This window comes from Sarcophilus harrisii, chromosome 4 (assembly GCF_902635505.1).
Source record: "Sarcophilus harrisii chromosome 4, mSarHar1.11, whole genome shotgun sequence".
Taxonomy (NCBI): domain Eukaryota; kingdom Metazoa; phylum Chordata; class Mammalia; order Dasyuromorphia; family Dasyuridae; genus Sarcophilus; species Sarcophilus harrisii.
Window position 1 is genome coordinate 218,084,513 of NC_045429.1, and position 20,233 is coordinate 218,104,745.

A 20,233-nucleotide genomic window follows, 5' to 3' on the forward strand; every position below is an offset into this window, starting at 1 on the left:
TTGTTATAAAATAATATTTTATTAATCACCAAACATTTATTTAATTAATTTTAACTTTAAATATTAAAATAATAAAATAAAAATATTTTAAAAAATAAAAATGAGTATTGTATTTTGTAAGAAGTTTTTCTGCATCTGTTGAGATAATCATATGATTTTTCTTATTTTGTTATTGATATAGTTGGTTATGTTGATAATTTTTCTAAAATTGAATCAGCCTTACATTCTTGTTATAGATCGATCCCATCTGATCATAGTATGTGATCTTTATGTTATATTTCTGTAATGTCCTTATATTTTGTTTAAAATTTTTCTCAGTATTAGGGAAATGGATTTCTAGTTTTCTTTCTGTTTTTATTCTTCATGGTTTACATATCAACATCATATTTGTGTCATGAAAAAATTGGCCTATTTCCTTAAAGAGTTATATAATATTGGAATTAATTGTTCTTTAAATGTTTGGTAGAATTCACTTGTAAGTCCACCTGATCCTGGGAATTTTTTTTCCTTTAGATAGCTCATTTATGGCATGTCCAATTTTTTCCACTAGAATAGGGCTATTTAAGTATTCTAATTCCTCTTCTGTTGATGTTACTTTTATAACTATTCATCCATTCCATTTAGATTGTTAGATTTTTTTTTCATATAATTGGGTAAAAAACTCCTAATAATTGTTTTAATTTCCTCTTCATTTCATTTTTGGATCCAGGTAATTTCATTTTCTTCCTTTTTAATCAAATTAACCAAAGGTTTATCTATTTTCTTTAAGTTTTTTCCCTATAAAACTGTTTTATAGTTTTATCTGATAATTCATTGGTTTTCTTGCTTTCGATTTTATTAATTTCGCCTTTGATTTTTAGATATTTTTAATTTGTTCTTTTTCTAGTGTTTTTTTTTTTAATTATACACCCAATGTATCGACTGCTCTTCCTTTATTTTATTGTTTTAAATGTTTAGAGATACAGATTTTCCTCTAAATATTCCTTTGACCGAATCTGATAAATTTGGGCATGTTATCTTAATAGTTGTCATTTTCTTTAATGAAATAAACAATTATTTTTGTGGGTTTTTTTTTTTTTTTTTTGACTCCTTTCTTGTTTAGGATTGAATTATATAGTTTCCGATTAATTTTTAATCTATACTTCCATTTCTCTTTATTGAATGTAATTGCATGATCCCTTATTTAATTTTTATTGAACAGAATTTATTTCATATTTCTGCTTTTATGCATTTGTTTGTAAAATTCTTAAGCCCTTAACACATGGTCACTTTTTGTAAAAGTGTGATGTACAGTTGAGAAAAAGGAACATTCCTTTGTATTCCCATTCAGTTTTTTTCAGAGCTCGTATCTTGTCTAACATTTTAAAAATTTAGATTTATCTAGTTCTGAGAGAGGAAAATTTAGGACTCTATTAGTAAAATTTTATTGTCTTTATCCTTCTACAACTTATTTAACTTTTTCTTTCAGAATTTGAATGCTAAGGGCAGCTAGGTGGTACAGTGGATAGAGCACCAGCCCTGAAGTTAGAAGCACCTGAGTTGAAATGTGGTCTCAGATACACTTCCTAGCTATGTGACTCTGCGCAAGTCACTTAACTTGCCTTAATGCCATCTTCCCCTCCCCCCCCCAAAAAAAAAGAATTTGGATGCTATTCAAATTCATACATTTATGTTTAGTATTAATAGTACTTAATTGTTTGTGATACCTTTTAGGAAATTGTGGTTTCCCTACTTACCTCTTTTGATTAGGTTTATTTTTGCTTTTGCTCTAAGATTATGCTTGCTATCCCTGATTTTTTTTTTTTTTTTTAACTTCACCTGAAACATATTAGATTCCACTCTAGCCTTGTTTTTTTATTTTGTGTTCAAATATATTTCTTGTAAACAACATATTTTTGGAATCATTTTTTTTTATCCCTTTTGCTACCTGCTTCCAATTTATGGATGAGTTTATCTTATTCACATTTGCAGTTATGATTACTGTTTATTTCCTTACATCTCAATTATTCTTCCTGTTTATCCTTCTCTCTAACCCTGTGCCCCCTCAGAAGTCTGTTTTGCTTCTGATCACTGCTTCCTGTAATATGCCCATTCTTTTATCAGGATTCCCCTGCCCTCCTAACAAATTCTTCACCCCCTTTTCTTACCTTCTCCTATTTCCCTATAGGGAGGGTAAAAAAAAAAAAATGTCTATGCCCATTTAAATATGTATATTGTTTTCTTTTTGAGCCAATTCCAGCAAATTTCAAACATTCCCTTTCCTCCCATTTCCCCTCCACTCTAAAAGCTTTTCCGTTTATACCTTGTTTTTGTGAAATAATTTTCCTTGTTCTCTCTCCCTTTCTCCGTCTCCCAGTGCATCCTTCTTTCTTAATTTTTTTTTGAAGTCATCCCATCATAGTTAACTTATATCTGTGTCTTTTATGTAAGTATATTCCTTCTTAACTTCTTAAGAATAATAAAGCTTTTAGGAATTACAAGTATCACATTATATAGGAATTTAAACAGTCTAATCTTGTTGAATCAATTATGATTTCTCTTATATGTTTACTTTTTTATGTTTTCTTGAGTTTTGTATTTGAATATTTTCTGTTCAGCTCTGAAAGTCCTCTATTTCATTAAATATTAACTTTTTACCCACTGAAATATTATATTCAGTTTTGCTGGATAGGTGATTCTTGGTTGTGATCCTATGTCTTTTGTTTTTTGAAGTATCATTCCAAGCCCTCTGATGCTTTAATGTTAAAGTTACTAAATATTCTGTGATCCAGATTCCATGATCTTTGAATTCTTTTTTTTTTTTTTGACTGCTTAATATTTTTTCTTTGACCTGGGAGCTCTGGAATTTGGCTATAATATTTCTAGGAATCTTCATTTTGGCATATCTTTTCAGTAATGATCAGTAGATTGTTTTTATTTTACTGTTTGTTTTAATTATACCAAAACAGTTTTCTTTGATAATTTCTTCAAATATGATTTCTAGATTCTTTTTGATCTTGATTTTCAGGAAGTTGAAGAATTCTTAAAGAATCTCTACTTGACTTCTTTTCCAGGCTAGTTGTTTTTCAAGATAATTTGCATTAAAAATTTTTTTTTCATTCTTTTGACCTATTTTATTGTTTCTTGTTATCTCATGGAGTCATTTGTTTCTAGTTGCCCTATACTAATTTTTAAGGAATTAATTTCTTAAGAGTTTTTGTACCTCTTTTTTTTTTTATTTAACTAAGTGTTTTTTAAAGGAGATCTTTTCTTCAGTGAATTTAGTTATTCTACTTGACAAGTTTTGTTTTTTTAAAGAATTCTTCATAGGATTTTTGTGCCTCTTCTACTAGTATTTAGGCTATTATTTTCTCAGCTATTTTTTGTGCCTCTTTTACCAAAGCTGGTGACCCTTGATAGTATTTTATTTTTCCAATTACACATAAAGATTTGTTCCTTGGTGATTTTTTAAAAAAAAATTTCTTAATTTCTCTTTTTAACTTTTAACTTATTTTTAAATTTTACTTTTTTTTTTCCAATTATATATAGTTTTTCAACATTCATTTTTCTAAGATTTTGGGTTCCACATTTTTTCTTCTTGACTTCCTTATTTCCCTACTCCATAAGAGAGCAAGCAATCCGATATGGGTTATACAAGTACAGTCGTTTAAAAAAATATATTTCATAGTTTTCTTGTATCAGTTTCATTTCTTTTCCCAATTTTTCTTTTACCACTCTTACTTGGTTTTTAGAATTTCTTTTGAGCTCTTCTAAGAAATCATGTTGGTCTTGTGTATAATTCACCTTTTCTTTTGAGGCTTTGCTTGTAAATGTTTTCACATTGTTGTTGTCTTCATTTGCCTTTTTATCTTTCCTGTCCCCATAGTGTAACTTATAATAGGTTGTTCTTGTTTTTGTTTGCTCAGTTTTGCAGCCTATTTTTTGACTTTAGACCTAATGATAAAGTTGGGTTTTGCTCCTGGGATGAAAAGGGCATTGTTCCAAGTTTAAGTTTTTTGTGGTGCTGTTTTCAGTGCTAATTCTGTGGATCTGTAAGTTTTCAGTGCTTCCAAGGTAGTATAAGGAGAGGTGTGGTCACTGCTTTACTGTTCTGTGCTCTGGGTTACCCAGGAAAGGAGTTTGTTCCCCTGTAGGCACAAGTGTTATTCTTCCTTTTGGTCTTGGAAATATGATTTGCCCCTGCTGTCTTAAGGTGCAAATACTAGTGCTCCTCTTTGTCCTGTACCTGTGACTTGGAACTGTATATGGACAGTGAAATAGGTTCCTAAACACAGTGGCAGCAAAAGGTCCACTTTAAATTCTTTTTGACTATTGATGAAACCCCATAGTAGTTGTGACCTAAGAGCTGAGAAAGGTGCTCCTATTGTTGCAGTAGCTTCTGGGGACTACTGCTGGCATTGCTGTGGCAGGGCAGTGCATTGGACTCTGGGATTAACTGCCTCTACAGCTGACCTTTTAAGTTATCTTCTACAAGAAAATTGTTTCATCCTGATCTTTTGTTTGCTCTGCTCCTCTAGAACTTAATTTGACGTGTTAAAAGATGTTTGGAGGGGAATGTTGGGAGAATTCAGGTGAGTTCTGCCTCTACTCCATTATTTTGGTCTGTGGGGAAACTTTGGCAAAAATTATACTATATCTACTTCTTAAAAGGTTATGAGGGTGATTTATATAGTTCAGCTTATATAAACCAATAATTACAAATAATTCTAATATGAAAATCTTGTTAAAAGGTCATAAAAAGAGATGATACGGGCATTTTGGATGGATTGGTATCATAGTTGTATTTTGACTTTAGCTTGGAATTCTTTGCAAATAAGGGAAAAAGCATAGTGAGTTGTGTAACTTTAATTGACTTATTAAATTTATTTTCCTAAAGGTATTCTTGGAAATAAATTCATAGAGAAATTTATTATGTGAATTTATAACAGGAATTTATCTGCTGAAAGTATTATTTCGCTCCTCAAATTGTCACAAGATTTATAGAGGTAACTATCATGGGTAGGAGGTGGTAGAGAAAAAGGAAAAATCCAGACAAATGTTATTAGGACAATTTGAGAAGAGAAACTTACTGTGTGCCTTTTATTTGAGTGACCTTCAACTTTAATTCTTCAGAGTTTGGTATTTCATAACTTACATTGTATTAATCACAGTAAATTTATGGGTGAATTTTCTGTTTCATTCTAGAAATACCAATAATATGTATTTTCGCTTAAATAGACATTAGGTATCATATCAGAAGAAAAAGGACTTGATATTTTGTTAATGAAAATTTTAGAAGTCTGATTTCTATCTTCATATAAGTAGACATAAATTTTCTATCTTCTCAGGCTCTTAAATCAAGACCCCAGAGTTCTTTGTTATAAAATATAGTTACTAATTTTAACATAGATGATTTTAATGGCAGGTATTACCAGCCAGTTGCTCACCTAAAAAACATCTTGATGTGGGCCCTGTTGAAATTTCATTTTGAGTTGGAATATATCCTACTGAGTTTTCACCAGATTAAAAAAAAAAAAAAAAAAAGTTCCTGGGGAGGAGTCTTACAAGATGGCAGAGTAGGTTAGTAAATTGCAGGCTTTCCCAATTTCCCCCTCAAATAGAACAGATTTGTGCCTCAGGGTGAACATAGACTGAGGAAAACTCTAGAAGACTTGTGACAGAACTGGAGTCCTGCTGATACCCATTTGAGAAAATGGGTCCTGAAGAAAGGTCCTGGGCTGGGGATTAATCTGTCTTAAGGACAAACACTGCCAGGCTGTCTACACAGAAATATCAAGCTGGATCCTTCAGGCTATCTTGGTGTGACTGAATCCTCAGCAGGAACCACAGAGTATTTGATCTTTGGGACTGTTCCTGGAATTTGGGTTGTGAGTCAGGGAAGACTGGGTGAACTTCAGTTGATTGGGAATGAGGCGCCCAGCTATGCTGCTGAAATAGCAGATAGGAAAAAGCACCCAGGTGAATGCAGAGGTAGCAGGGCAAGGGGCACTGTTGACAGTGGGGCTCTTGGTTTGGGGTTCCTGGTCAGATGGGAGATGAAGGGAAGCTTGAGGGTCCATCTCCCCTCCCCATGATTAGAAATGCTTACACTAATATGTCTTATTAGAAAAAAAAAATGAACCAGCACCAGCAAAGAAGAAAGAACCCCCCATTGAAACATATTATGGAACACAAGGAAGATAGAGATTCATCTTCAGAGTAGGACACTTAAATAAACAAAACAAAACAAAAAACTTCTACTCCAAAAAGTAATGTGAAATGGCTCCCTGCCCAGAGAAAATTAAAGAAGAACTCAAAAAAGAATTCAAAAGTCAAATGAGAGATATTGAGGGAAAACTAAAGAAAAAAATTAAAACTATCCAAGAAAAAACAAGAAGTTTATTGAAAAAAAAATTAGCCAACTAGAAAAAGAGGTACAGAGTCTCAAAGATGAGAATAATGCTTTGCTTTGAAAATTTTAATTAGACAGATCAAGAAATAACAAAACAGACTATAAAGAATGAGAAAATAGAACAGAATGTGAAACATAAGAAAAATGACAGATCTATAGAACAGATCAAGAAGAGAAAATACAAGAATAATTGGACTGCCAGAAAGTTGTGACCAAAAAGAGAACCTTGACACAATAATATAAGAAATAATCTAAGAAAATTGTCCTTGACTAATAGAACATGAAGAGAAAGTAAAAATAGAAAAAAAATCCACTAATCACCACCTGTGTGGAAAATACACAGGAGTATTATTGCCAAATTTTGAAACCCCCAGATTAAAGAGAAAATTTTGGAATAAACAAGAAAAAAATGATTTAAATATGCTGGAGCTACAGTTAGAATTGTACAAGCCTTGTGAGTAGCAGCTAGACTATAGGTCTTGGAATCATATCTACCAACAATCAGAAGAACTAGACTACAGCCCAAAATATCACATCCAGCAAAATTAACTATAATCCTTAATGAGGAAAAAATGGACATTCAATGAACTTGTAGACTTTCAGGACTTTCTATCAACCAAACCCAAACTTAACAGAAAATTTAACATGTAAAAGACAATATCAAAGATCAATTTTAAGGAACTCAACATGGACAAACTCATTAAACAAGGAGAGTTTGTTTATACATGGAAAACATATACTATGTATTTAATATTCACATCAAAAATAGAATAGCTTAAAAGAAAGGTTGATGAGGTGCAGGAAGAATAGACACAGAGGCATCGGAGGGGAGAGGAGGGCTCATAGTTCTGAAAACCTCCTTACATCCAGAATGGGTTCAGTAGCCAGCACTATATATATACCATGAAGGGTATAATACCCTCCAAAATCTAAAGAAATAAGGGGGAGGGTTAGGGATAGGTGGATGGGGAAGCAAAGGCTGAGAGAAGACGATAAGGGAGGGATCCATGGTGGAGGAGGTTAAGTAAAGCAAGCAATTTAATTAAAGAGGCAGCAAGGCTAGGAAAGGGGTGTGTGTGTGTGTGTGTGTGTGTGTGTGTGTGTGTGTATGTATCTGTATATCTATATATGTATATATAAATATATCTTTTCTTAAATGTAGCTTGCCTAGGAGTGGTGGGAGAGATGAAAGGAGGGGGGAATTAATATGGTGAGCAGCAGAGAACCAAAGAACAAAGAAAAAATAGTTATTCATGAATGTAATTTCTTCTATATATATATTATTCTCCCCCTCCCCCTCCTTGATTTGGTAATTTGTTGTTATATATTTTGAATCCTTTCTGCTGTTGTTTTGGGCACATGGCAATGTTCTTTTGTTTTGCTTTATTTTATTTTGTATTTCTTTTATTTTCCTTTTTTTCCTTAGTTTTTTCAAATGAAAAAAAGAAAAAGAAAAAAATAATGTTCCTAAGTAGCAGAATCATTTGACTGCTGGTGCTACTTAATAATGCTTATATAAAAGCAAAAGGTCTTGTGTCAAATATCATTTGAGATTTATTATAATTGAGGCTAAGCTGCTTTCTTAAAATAATTAGCTAACACTTTTAACTACTTCTGAATTAATCTTTGAATAGGAAATAACAAAACCATATTATCAATATAGAATAAGATGCCTATCTTTCTATTTATAACAGTTGTTGAATGGTTCTAATTAATAATAGCTTTATCCATGTATTTTAAAATTTATTAAAAGAATGTACAGTAAACTTGGACTTTATACAACCCATGTTGAGAAAGAAAAATATTGCCTCTATTCTAGGGGTATATAACTTTTTTTGAGTCAGATTCCTTTTGTAGTTTAGTGAAACCTATGGATTTTTTCTTGGGGAAATATTTTTAAATGCACAAAATGAAATATAGGGTTTTCAAAGACACTAGTTATTGAAACACAGTTATCAAAATATTAAAAAACCATAAAAGTTCATGGATACTGTTAAGAATTTTAACTATTCTTTGTCTGCCCTATTCAGACAAAATGGTTGTTGTTGGTGGTGACAACGTAAATTTTTGAAGCATAGCTAGAGAAAAATGATATTGCAGAGTTTACTAATTGGTGTTCTCACATTAGTGCGATTTCAAGTTATACTCCATGAATGGGTTGACATTCCTAAGGGCAGTGATTCTTAACCTTTTTTTGTGTATCATAGATCCATTTGGCAGTCTGATGAAGTCTAAGGACTTCTATTGAGAATGTTTTTAAATGCTTAAAATAAAATACATAGGATTACAAAGGAAACCAATAATCTTGAATTATCATCATCAATAGTTTAAAATATGTGTGATACAAATTTTAATAAAGTAGTAAGTATCCTTTTTTTACTTTTCAAAACTATCCATAATATTTCCTAACAGAATTCATAAAATATTTGTAAAGATTGAAATGTTTAATTTAAAAAACGTTTTGTTTTGTTTGCAGTTTCTGTACTTCCTAAAGTATTTATTAAGCATTTACTATGTGTTTAGCATTGGGAGCACAAATACTAGTAAAAAGAAAGGCAGTTCCTACTGTCAAGGATTTTATATTCTAAGGGAGATAGACGGATGGAGAAGCAATGCCCTTCTTCATAAGAAGTAGGTGGGAGATAATGGAACAAGTCCTTAGTACAACCTGGAAAAGAATGAGACTTGTATGACCCTCCTTAAATGGAGGTTCTGGAAGGAGCCAACATGTCTTCTGGAAAGGCCGCAAGGGTGCAGAGTACATTCCTGTGTTAATTCCAGGGTTGGAATGAGGTTTCAAAAAAAGCAATATGTATTCTCTTTATAGATAAATTCTTTTTTAATGTATTAAATAATAATATATTTAAATTTATGCAAATTAAAGTTAAATTTTATGTTTTAAAGAATTAGCTGTTGATTTACCAGTCTGTCCTTCATTACTTGACAACCATTTTCTTGGAATTCTGCTATTTCCATTTTTTTCCTATCTCAGTGAGGGCACTGTATATGGATATAAGGGGAAAATTTTTTTTTTTCCCCCTAGGAATCAAACAAGGATGGCTTAACTACTGCTCCTGCTGGTTCATTTGATAGTATCCTCTTCTATTCATTAGTAGAATAGTTCAGATCATTAAATAAAAGATTTATTTGATTGTAACATTTGGTAAAGGTTGGAAAAAACATTGCCTGTTGGACTTTATGCCAAATTATTGCTGATATATTAGTCTCAAGATGCAGAATTTAAAATTTATCAAAATACATTTCATGTGGTATAGTTCTCTGTATCAGAGGAAATACAGGTTGGTGTCAATTGCCAATATGTCAGCAGTTTTCTTTAAGAATCTGGATCAGATATGTTGAATGACTGTAAGATTTCATTATAAGACAAAAAGTTATCCACTTAAATAAAATTGTCTCCCTGCTATTTTCTCTTTGAAATATGTTTGCCTGTGTATCTATGAATATTGTTACTTCTACTTATGAATATATTTTCTCCCCCTCTCCCCCCACATTTGAGATTTGATATTTTCCTTATAGATTTTCATTTTTTCCATGTTCCTTTTGGTTAGATATTTCTTTTCCCTATACCTTTCATTACATAGAGAAAAAGGGAGGAAAATCCATTTTGCAAAATAGACACTGAGATCTTAATATATTATTATAGTCCAGTAACTGTGGTTGACAGAGTATTGCTGAAGGGATGGTTATGATTCTTATCTTTGCCACTGAGTCTAGTAAAATAGTGATATTTGTAAGAGGTAATAAAGATTATAAATCAATTTCTCATAGCAGTATATATAATTTCCATGAGTGATATCCTTTTTGTATGTGTGTTGAGAAGTAAACAAAGGGAGTTGCAGATGAGAAAAATTCCTCACAAATTTTTTGTGCGAATTTGTTTCAAAATAATGCTTTTTTCTCATTATATATAAATTCTTAAAAATGTGTCTGGATTTTAAGATTATTTTTAATAATAATAATAATTTAAGATAATTAATATCTAATAACAACTTTTAAGCATTCTTCATATACAATTTGACCCTTAAAATATAGACTCAAAGAGTAAATATTTCCTTGTGGCTATTTATCCTTAGTGTGAGAATGAGAGTGATGAGACACATAATCTCCAAAGTATAAATTTTGATTAATAGTGAAATGTTATAAAGCTTTTCCTTACATATTGTTGAATATGTTCTTTTCAATTTAAATGTTCTTTCAGTTTTCATATTTAATATAGTCTTCATTTATAGCTCTTATGAGCTAATTCTCTTTACTAGTCTTAGTTATATCACTTTTAAAAATTATTTTTGTCAATATGTTTTGTTTTTAGTGAATCATTAAAAATGTTTTAAATGTCTGTTATATGCTAGATATTGTGCTACATCCTAGGGACAGTTCTTACTCCCAAATAGTTTTTATAATCCAGTGGGAAAACGACATACAACCATCCATCCATTCATATTCACTTGTCTTAAATTCTTATATATTTTTAACATCTGACTCAAATTTCTAGCTTCTTTTCTTTTTCAGTTGAATATGTTTTGGACACAACTTCATATATATATATATATATGTATATATGTTATGGCCAGAACTCTAGTACTTGAGATAAGGATTCTTATGAGGTACTAAGTCAGTGGAATTGATGAGACAATGGTTATTTAGTTTAGTATGGTGATTAATGGTTCTTTAGTTCAGTACATATACTTAGTACTTAATACAGTTTCACAAGATTCACATCTATGATAATGTAATTAGAATAGAGCATATAAAGCTGGGACAAACTCATCCAGAGTCAAAGACAGAGAAAACAGAGGGCTGGAGGCTGAAGACTGAAGCACAAGCCCTCAGACTCAGAGACAGATTCATTCACTTCATCTCATACCACTATGGTGGCTGGCCTCCTTCACTTTCCCCACTGAGACCAAGGCTAGTCAAGAAAGCTAGCTGGGCCCTAGGCATGGAAACTAGATTGTGAAGGAGATAATAAAGGATTTGGATTTTAACACCTGGTGGTGATTACTTTGCTGAAAAGAAGGTTGCTCCAGAGACTTCCAGAAAACCAACCAGAACACTACACACACACACATATATATAATATACTACATTTCTAGACTACAAGATGGATAAAATGAAATTCTTAAAGTGGATATGTAAGTATATCCTCACATTTCAGATGGTCATACTATGCCACAGTGCCCTTTTTATGCCTTCTGTTTTCAAGTCATACATTGATTATGAAGAACTGAGAAATATGCTTTTGTCATATTTATATTTTTCATTTTGATCCTTTAATTATTGCTATTACCTAGGAGCTTTCTTTCTGCTAATAATTTATTACATTGCTCAGAGAGAATGGTATAGTAATATCACTAGTCGGTGAAATGTAAAGAGGTATTCTTTGGAAGATCTATTGGAGAACTTGAATTATAATGAAGTATAATATATAGAATATAACACATCTCTATAACATATAATATATGCCAATTAGATGACACAGTGGATAGTATCCTAGGCCTGGAATTGGGAAAACTCAGCTTCCTGAGTTCAAATTTGGCCTCAGATACTTCCTAGCCCTGTGACTCTGAGGAAGTCACTTAAGCCTGTTTGTCTCACTTTCTTTAGCAGTAAAATGAGCTGGAGAAGGAAATGACAAACCACTCCAGTATCTCCACAAAAACTCCAAATAGTTGGATAGTTTTGACTGAACAACATAATATATAGAGAGAATCTTTGATCTGTTGAAGTATGTAATTACATAATCAAGTTCTTGCTCTTTATTTGTAACTGTTCTTTTTGTTATCTTGTGTTTTATTTCATTGTTTATTCTTTCCTAGACTTAGCCTTTTACTATTCATATTATTTTTGGCGGCAGTGGCGGTCATGGGAATAACAACAATATGTATAGTCTTAGTAATTATTGGACTTCCTCCTCCTCTGCTTCTCCCCTAACTTTGTTTTTAAAAGAAGGAAATACACACACACACACACACACACACACACAACTCCCCCCCTCCCACCCACTTCAATTAGATGAATATATAGGAAAGCGAATATTCAGTGTAAAAGATTATATATATGGGAAAAGATTTGATTCAAGTAAAGGCATTTTTTTTCATCATGAGTCCTTTGGATTTGTCTTGATTTAGTCCTTTGGATTCTATTGACTAGAAGTGGTCAAATCTTTAATAATTGATTATTGTTATACCATTGCTGTTACTGGGAAGGATGATCTGGCTGTTCTCACTTCACATTGCACTAATTCACATGGGTCTTTTAAAAAAAAAATGTTTTTTTGTTTTACTACCTCCCTTATCATTTCTTATATACATGGTAGTATTCCCTTACAATCACAACTTGTTTGACATTCACCAGTTGATGATTTCTTATATACATGGTAGTATTCCCTTACAATCACAACTTGTTTAAGCATTCACCAGTTGATGAGTACCCCTTTGGTTTCCAATTCTTTGCCACCAGAAAAGAAGGTGCTATAAATATTTTTGTAATTAAGTCCTTTTTCCTATTTTTTGATCTCTTTGGAGAACAGATCTGATATGGTTGTATTGTTGAATAAATGGACATTCACAGTTTTAAAGTTCCAGGAATGATTGGACCAGGCCACAAATCCACCAATGATTTATTAATGTACCTATTTTTTTTCCTTATTTTTTTTTCCCTGAGGCAATTAGGGTTATAAGTGACTTGCCCAGGATCACACCTAGGAAGTGTTAAGTGTCTGAGACCAGATTTTGAACTCAGGTCCTCCTGACTTCAGGTGTACCTATTTTTGTTATCTTTTTTTCTACTTAGTCCATTCTACTTTTTAAGGAGTTAATTTCTTTGGTGAATTTTTGTGTCTCTTTCACCATTAGGCCAGTTGTAGTTTTTAATGTTATTCTTTAGGGTGTGTGTGTGTGTGTGTGTGTGTCTCCTTCTCTTACCAAGTTGTTAATTTTCTTTATATCACTTCCATCTATTTGTCCTATTTTTCCTCTATTACTCTTAGTTTTTTATTTAATTGTCCCAGGAATTCTTGTTGGACTTGGGTCCAATTTTTTTTTTTCTTTTTTTGAGACTTTGCTTGTAAATATTTTCATATTATTGTCTTTTGAGATTGTCTTTGCTCTTCCTTATCACCATAGTAGCTTTTAATGATCAAGGATTTTTTTTTTTTTTGGGTTGCTTTTGTTGTTTCCTTATTTTTCTAGACTATTTCTTGACTTTTAACTTTATATTATAGTTGAGCTCTATTCATCTGGGGTTGGAAAGGCCAAGCTTCAGGATTTTTGTGCTGCTGTTTTCAGTACTAGTTCTGGGTGGGATCTGCAAGTTTTCAGTGTTTTAAAAGTGGTATAATCAGGGAAAAGGTGTGGTGACTACTTTCTCGATTTGTACTCAGGAATTTACCTAAGAAGGCGCCCTGGCAGACTCTCCTGCAGCTGTAAGTGCTAGTGCCTCTCTTGGTTGTGGAGATGTGCCTAGGGTCCCACTCTTCTGCAGCAACACATACTAGTGTTCCTCTCTTCCTTAGAACTGTCACCAGAGTTCCTGCTTCTTTTGACAGAACACAAGTACTCTTCTCTACCCTGCAACTGTAACCCAGAGCTGCTTATGAACAGATTTACCAGTGAATGACAGCTATATCCAGTTTGGGGGAAAGGTCCTCTGTAAATCTCTTTCTCATCAGTTTTTGGGTTGAGAGTTTTCAAAGCTACTCCTTTTGTCTGGGCTGTTTTCAAGAACTCACTGTTGGTGCTGCTATCACTGCATTTGTGTACACCAGACAAAGTTTTCTCCTCGGTGTCACGGATTTGTAAATTTTTTTAAGCTGAAAAAATGTCTTATTCTGACTCTTTACTTATTGTTGTGCTTTTATTTTTTTTTTGGTTATGTTAGTATTGTTAAAATTTTCAAAACTAAAACTACAGTGGAGGGATTTGGCACCTTCACTTTATCCCTGTATTTGTTAGAAAAGCTTCCAGTATATGTCCCTAGTGTACATTATGCTTACTTTTGGTTTTATCTAGGTACTTTTTGTGACTGCAACATAATCCTTATCTATTATTCCTTATAGCTTTCTTTTTAACCACAAGTGAGTATTACACTTTGTTAAAGCCTTTTTTATGTACCACTGGAGTTTGTGGCTTTAGATGTTTTCATTTTAATATGATTAATGATTATGATTTTGATTATTTTTGTGATGTTAAGCCATCTTTGTGTCTGTTATAAATTTAATTTTGTCATATTGAATGTTTTTTTTTTAATTTATGAACTACTAATTTCTTTGATAGGACTTTATTCAAAACTTTTGAATCCTCATTCCTTAAATTTTCCTGTCTCTCTTTCTGACCCCTTTCTCTTCGATGGCTGTTTCCCTAGGGGTTGGATTTTAAAACTATTTCATTTTCCTCCAATATTTGGCAATTAATATGGTATCTGTCTTGGTCTCTGGCCACAGTTGACATTTAGGGAACAAATTGGACCCATCTGGTTGTCATTCCCCATTGCTTCTGGCAGGCCTGGTGGATGCTCAGCCTCAGTTCCATCTGTTCCTCAGTTTTCTGACTGTGTAGTGTTATAGCACATTATGCTACCACAGTACATTCCCAGTCAGAGAATGCTTCTGGTTTTCTGTAACATAGAGAGTTGCAGGGTCAGGGTTAAGTTATTCTCTAAGCTGTTATTTGGCTAAGCTTTCTAGAACATGGTCATTGATGGGGGAGAGGCTGCTGAGTAAGTTAAGGACAAGGGTTAGTTTTTTCACTGTTATTTTAACATGTTCTTAATCCATTTGGCTTTTTCATGTTTTAGGTCCTAGAAATAGCTGCAATTGCTATCTCCTGTATATAATTCCTATTTTGAAGCGGTTTAGGAGGTTGTCAGGGTTGGAAAATATATCTAGTCTTCCATGTTATTGGTCATGTGCTAGTCTCATATATTATCTAGCGTCACTCTCGACAGATCCACCACTCTAGAATTGTAGCAATTTATGAGACCTGTGAGATCTTTCAAAAAATTTTAAAATTATAAATTCATATCCCAGTCAATTAATTACAAGTGAAACTTTCATGAAACTCTTGAAAAATGTATTAAAAATCCAGATGATTTGATGTCTACTGCTTTTACCTTTCTTTAATCTTCTAATTGTACTTGGAAAAAAGTAATTATGAAAATTGTCATTCTAAAGGAGAATGCTTCCTAGTTCAAAAAGATTTTCCTACTCATCCCACTTTTAAAAGTCCTTCTCTGCCTTGCAATTAACTGTTCTCAAATTAAGATGTCTTTTTCTTACATGTAAAAAATATTTGAAAACAGGTAATTTAGGAAGAACTGTTTTCTGGGGCAGGGAGAGATTGACAGAAATAATTTACTTCCTTGATTTTGTAGTATAGATGTATTGTAAAATTAAGCTTTAAGACAGCACAATATATTTTTTTTATTTTGACATATTGGCCTTGATATATAAAACAAATCTAATTTTCCCATCCATATTTTGTCCAGTATATTCTTTAATTGATTAATATTGCATATATTATGATGATTATGAAATTAGGTTTAGTGAAGGTATTAAAGTACTTTGAAATAATAAATTTTAAAATGGAGGATAATATCAAAACCAAAATATTTTGGGAAATTGTAACTAATTTAGAAATTATTTAAGAAAAAACAGACATATCAAAATAAAAAATTAAGTTGTGCAGTTTTGGCTAAGATATAAAATAATTGGAAAGCCATGTTGAGGTAATAACAAAATATTCATATAAAAATCTAATATTTTGACTAATATTAAAAGAGACTCACATGTCCTTTCCAAGTGGATCAGTGTATTCTGCCCAATCAGGCCTAGAAAGAACCACAGTCTTAGATCACTGTTAAAGCAATTAATTTTTTGCAATCAGATATTTTTACATATCAGTTCAACAAACACTGATTAAGTGCCTACTCTCTGTAAGGTATTATGCTAGGTATTTAAGACACACAGAGAAACAATCCCACCTTCATTTGAGACTGCCTAATGCCAGTTTAATCATTATGATTGCCTGTATTATGAGGCCAAACCCCACCAATGACATCACAAATGCCTCCATGAAAAGCATAGTGAGCCGAAAAAGGGTTGAATGGACCTGTAGCCAATCGAAGAGATTAAGGTTCTTCTGCAGTTGATAGGCTTGCTCTGAAGGAACATATGTCTTCAGATGGCGGGTTGCTGATTTCTTGTGAGATGAGGATAAAGTTATTCCTAAGGGTTATGATCTGCTAGAGGAAATAGGTTAATTGATGGCTTTTCATTGATGTAGTATCTATGTATGCCAATATATGTCTTATGTAATATATACATATTATGTATTATGTACTATATGAGTAATATGATAAAGATATGCATGTACTAAATATTTTTGTAATCTTAATATTTATGTTTTACTAATATTTGATTAATCTATATATTCTTATATGATAGAGAACAATAAATGTATGCTCTATATACATAAATATTCATAGTACATAATGTGTAGATTACATGCTTATATGCTAGGGGTATATATATGAATGTTCTATATGTGTGTATGTCTTATAACATTAATTTACTCCATCATAGGAAGACAGATTCTGAGAAAGGCAGATGCAAAAGGAATCCTTCTGGGATCTAACTTGAAATATTTAGGAGAATATAGCCCCATTTATCTGGAATATAGAGATTGTTCAGGGGAATGTGAAATAAAACTGGAAAAATAGGTAGGAAGTTATTGGTAGAAGACCTTTAAATGTCAAGCTGAGGATTTTATGTTTTATCAAATAGAAGATGGTGAGCCTTTAGAAATTTGAGAACAGGAGTGATATGTCTTAAACTTACTCCTTAAAATGAGTTTTTAAAAGTCATATATGGAGAGTAGATTTGGAGAGAAATTTAAGTTATAACAATAGTCTTAAGAGATGTTGAGGGACTTTCTGTGAGGATGGCTTATGTGAACATTATTCAGAACTGTGATTCAGAACAAGCTTGACAGAAATAAATTTATTAAATTAAATTAAAATATCTTCTTAGAGAAATCCAAAGTAGAATACCACCCAGCTTGAAAATTTAATCTGTGGCATTTTTAAACTTACAATTTATAAGATTCAAAACAAGCACAAAATTCCATATTCAATATTAGACAAAGATACAAAGTATATGTAACCATTTTTGATTCATCGAAAACCGAAACAGTAATGCCAAATTTTTCACTTCCTTTTAAGCCACTTTTTCTTTCTTTTTTTTTTTTTATTGAAGCTTTTTATTTCAAAACCTGAAAGAGTAATTTTTCAATTTTTCTATAGATTTCACCTGTTCAAAGATAAACTCAAAGCTGAACTAGAGATACTTCTGTTAATTGAATTAAAATACATTCTTGCTTTTACTCATTGTTTAGGGGAAAATTCTTTTCTAAGGTGATGGTATCATATTCCCTTCATCATTTTTGCTACCATAAAACAAATTACCACAAATATTTTTGTATATCGTTAAGGTGTGTTTGATTTAGGACATATCCTTTCCTTAATCTCTTTTCCCTTTTGTCTTTGCTTTCATTGTTGAGTGAAATGCTTTCATCTGCCATTCTCAGAATCTGTCTTCCCGTGATAGAGTCCCATCACTGTGCTTAAGAGTTACATCTGCTGTTTCTCCCCTAAAATAATGATGTATTATACTTATCTGTATACATGTCTTATTGCCACCAATGTGAATTTCTGTACCTCACTGTGTTTAATTGAATTCATAATTTATGAAATTATGAAGTGGGCATAGGCATTGGTTCTTTGAATATCAAAAACTAGATTACTATAGTCATTGACTATTTTGTCTTGTGAACCTAACCAACTGATCAACTACTTTATTTCATAGCCAGTACCAAATGGTTTGATGACCACTGCTTCATAATATAGTTTTAGGGCTGATACAATTAGGCCATTTTCTTTTGCATTTGTTTTTTTCAATAATTACCTTGAAATTCTTGACCTTTTGTTTGTTATTCCAGATGAATTTTATTATTTTTTCTGTGTAAAATAATTTCTTGGCAGTTTGATTTTCATGGCACTGAATAAGTAGATTAAGTAGAATTGTCATTTTTAATATATGTGCTTCACCTACTCATGGGCACTTGATATTCTTCCTTCCATTTGTTTAGATCTAACTTTGTGTGAAAAATGTTTTGTAATTGTGTTCATATAGTTCCTGGCTTTGTCTTGGCAGGTAGACTCCCAAATATTTTATATCTACTGTTATAAAAATATTGTGTTATATATATACCGTTATAAAAATATTTTAAATGGGATTTTTCTTTGTCTATTGTTACTGGACTTGGTAATATACAGAAATGCCAACTTTGCTAAAGTTATGTTTTTAGTAGTTTTTTAGTTGATTCTATAGGATTCTGTCATTATACATCAGGTCATCTGCAGTGATGATTTTGTTTCCTCTCCATCTACTCTTAATTCCTTCAATTTTTTTTTCTCCTCTTACTGCTAAAGCTAACATTTTTAGTGCAATTTTGAATAGTAAAAAATACTATTATTTAGATAGTGGGAATCCTTATTTCACCCCTGATCTTATTGGGAATGCTTCTTGTTTATTCCTATTAGATGTAATGCTTGCTGATGGTTTTAGATAGATGCTGCTTATCATGTTGAGGAAAACTCTATTCCTGGCCTCATTAGTGTTTTTAATAGGAATGGGTATTGTTAAATGTTTTTTTTCTGCATCATTTAGCTAATTATATGAATTCTGTAAGTTTGGTTATTAATATAGTCAATTATGCTGATAGTTTTCATGATACTGAACCAGCTCTGCATTTCTGGTATAAATTCTACTTGGTCATAGTGTATTATCCAAGAAACAAGTTGCTGTAATCTCTTTACTAATATTTTAAGTTTTTGCATCATTGTTTATTAGGGAAATTGGTTTATAATTTTCTTTTTCTGTTTTGATCTTACTTGGTTTAGTTCTCAGCACCATATCTATGTCATTAAAGGAATTTGGTGGGACTTCTCTTCCCCAATTTTTCTGAATAGTTTATTCTATTTATTATATCTATTTATATTATTATAGGCATTGATTGCTCTTTAAATAATTGGTAGAATTCACTTATAAATTCATCTAGTCCTTGAGATTTTTTTCTTAGAAAGTTCATTAGTGACTTGTTCAATTTCTTTTTCTAAAATGAGACTTAAGTAATTTATTTCTCTTCTATTAGTCTGGGCAATCTGTATTTTTATAAATATTATTCATTTAACTTAGATTAGAAGATTTATTGGCATACAATTGGGTAAAATAGCTTCTAATTATTGCTTTAATTTGCTTTTCATTAGTGGTAAATTTACCATTTTAATTTTTTATACTGGTAATTTTGTTTTTTTTTCCCTTTTTCTAATCAAATTAACCAAGGTTTATCTATTTTGTTGGGGTTTGTTTATTAGTTCAATAATTTTCTTACTTTCAGTTTTCTTAATCTCTTAGTTTTTTCACAATTTTGAATTTGGTTTTTAATTGGGGGGGTTAATTTGTTCTTTTTCTAGCTTTCTTAATTGCATGCCCAATTCATTATTGATTGTTTCCATGATTTGTTTGACCCACTAATTAGATTTGTTAGTTTGCAATAATTATTTAAACTATTTTCCCATGGTCCTTTATTACACATAATTTTTATTGGATCATGAATTGAGAAGGATGCCTTTACTATTTCTGTCTTTCTATTTCATTATGAAGTTTTTATTCTCTAATACATGGTCAATTTTTGTGTAGGAGCCATGCACTGCTGACAAAAAGGTATATTCCTTTTTATCCCCATTCAGTTTTCTCTATCATAC

The 20,233-nt window shown here is 31.7% G+C and overlaps 1 protein-coding gene across 3 annotated transcripts in view; it reads left to right on the top strand.

The window, feature by feature from the left end:
* RNGTT (RNA guanylyltransferase and 5'-phosphatase) overlaps positions 1-20,233 on the top strand; it is a 368,631-nt gene that overhangs the window by 155,477 nt on the left and 192,921 nt on the right. The window lies entirely within an intron of this gene.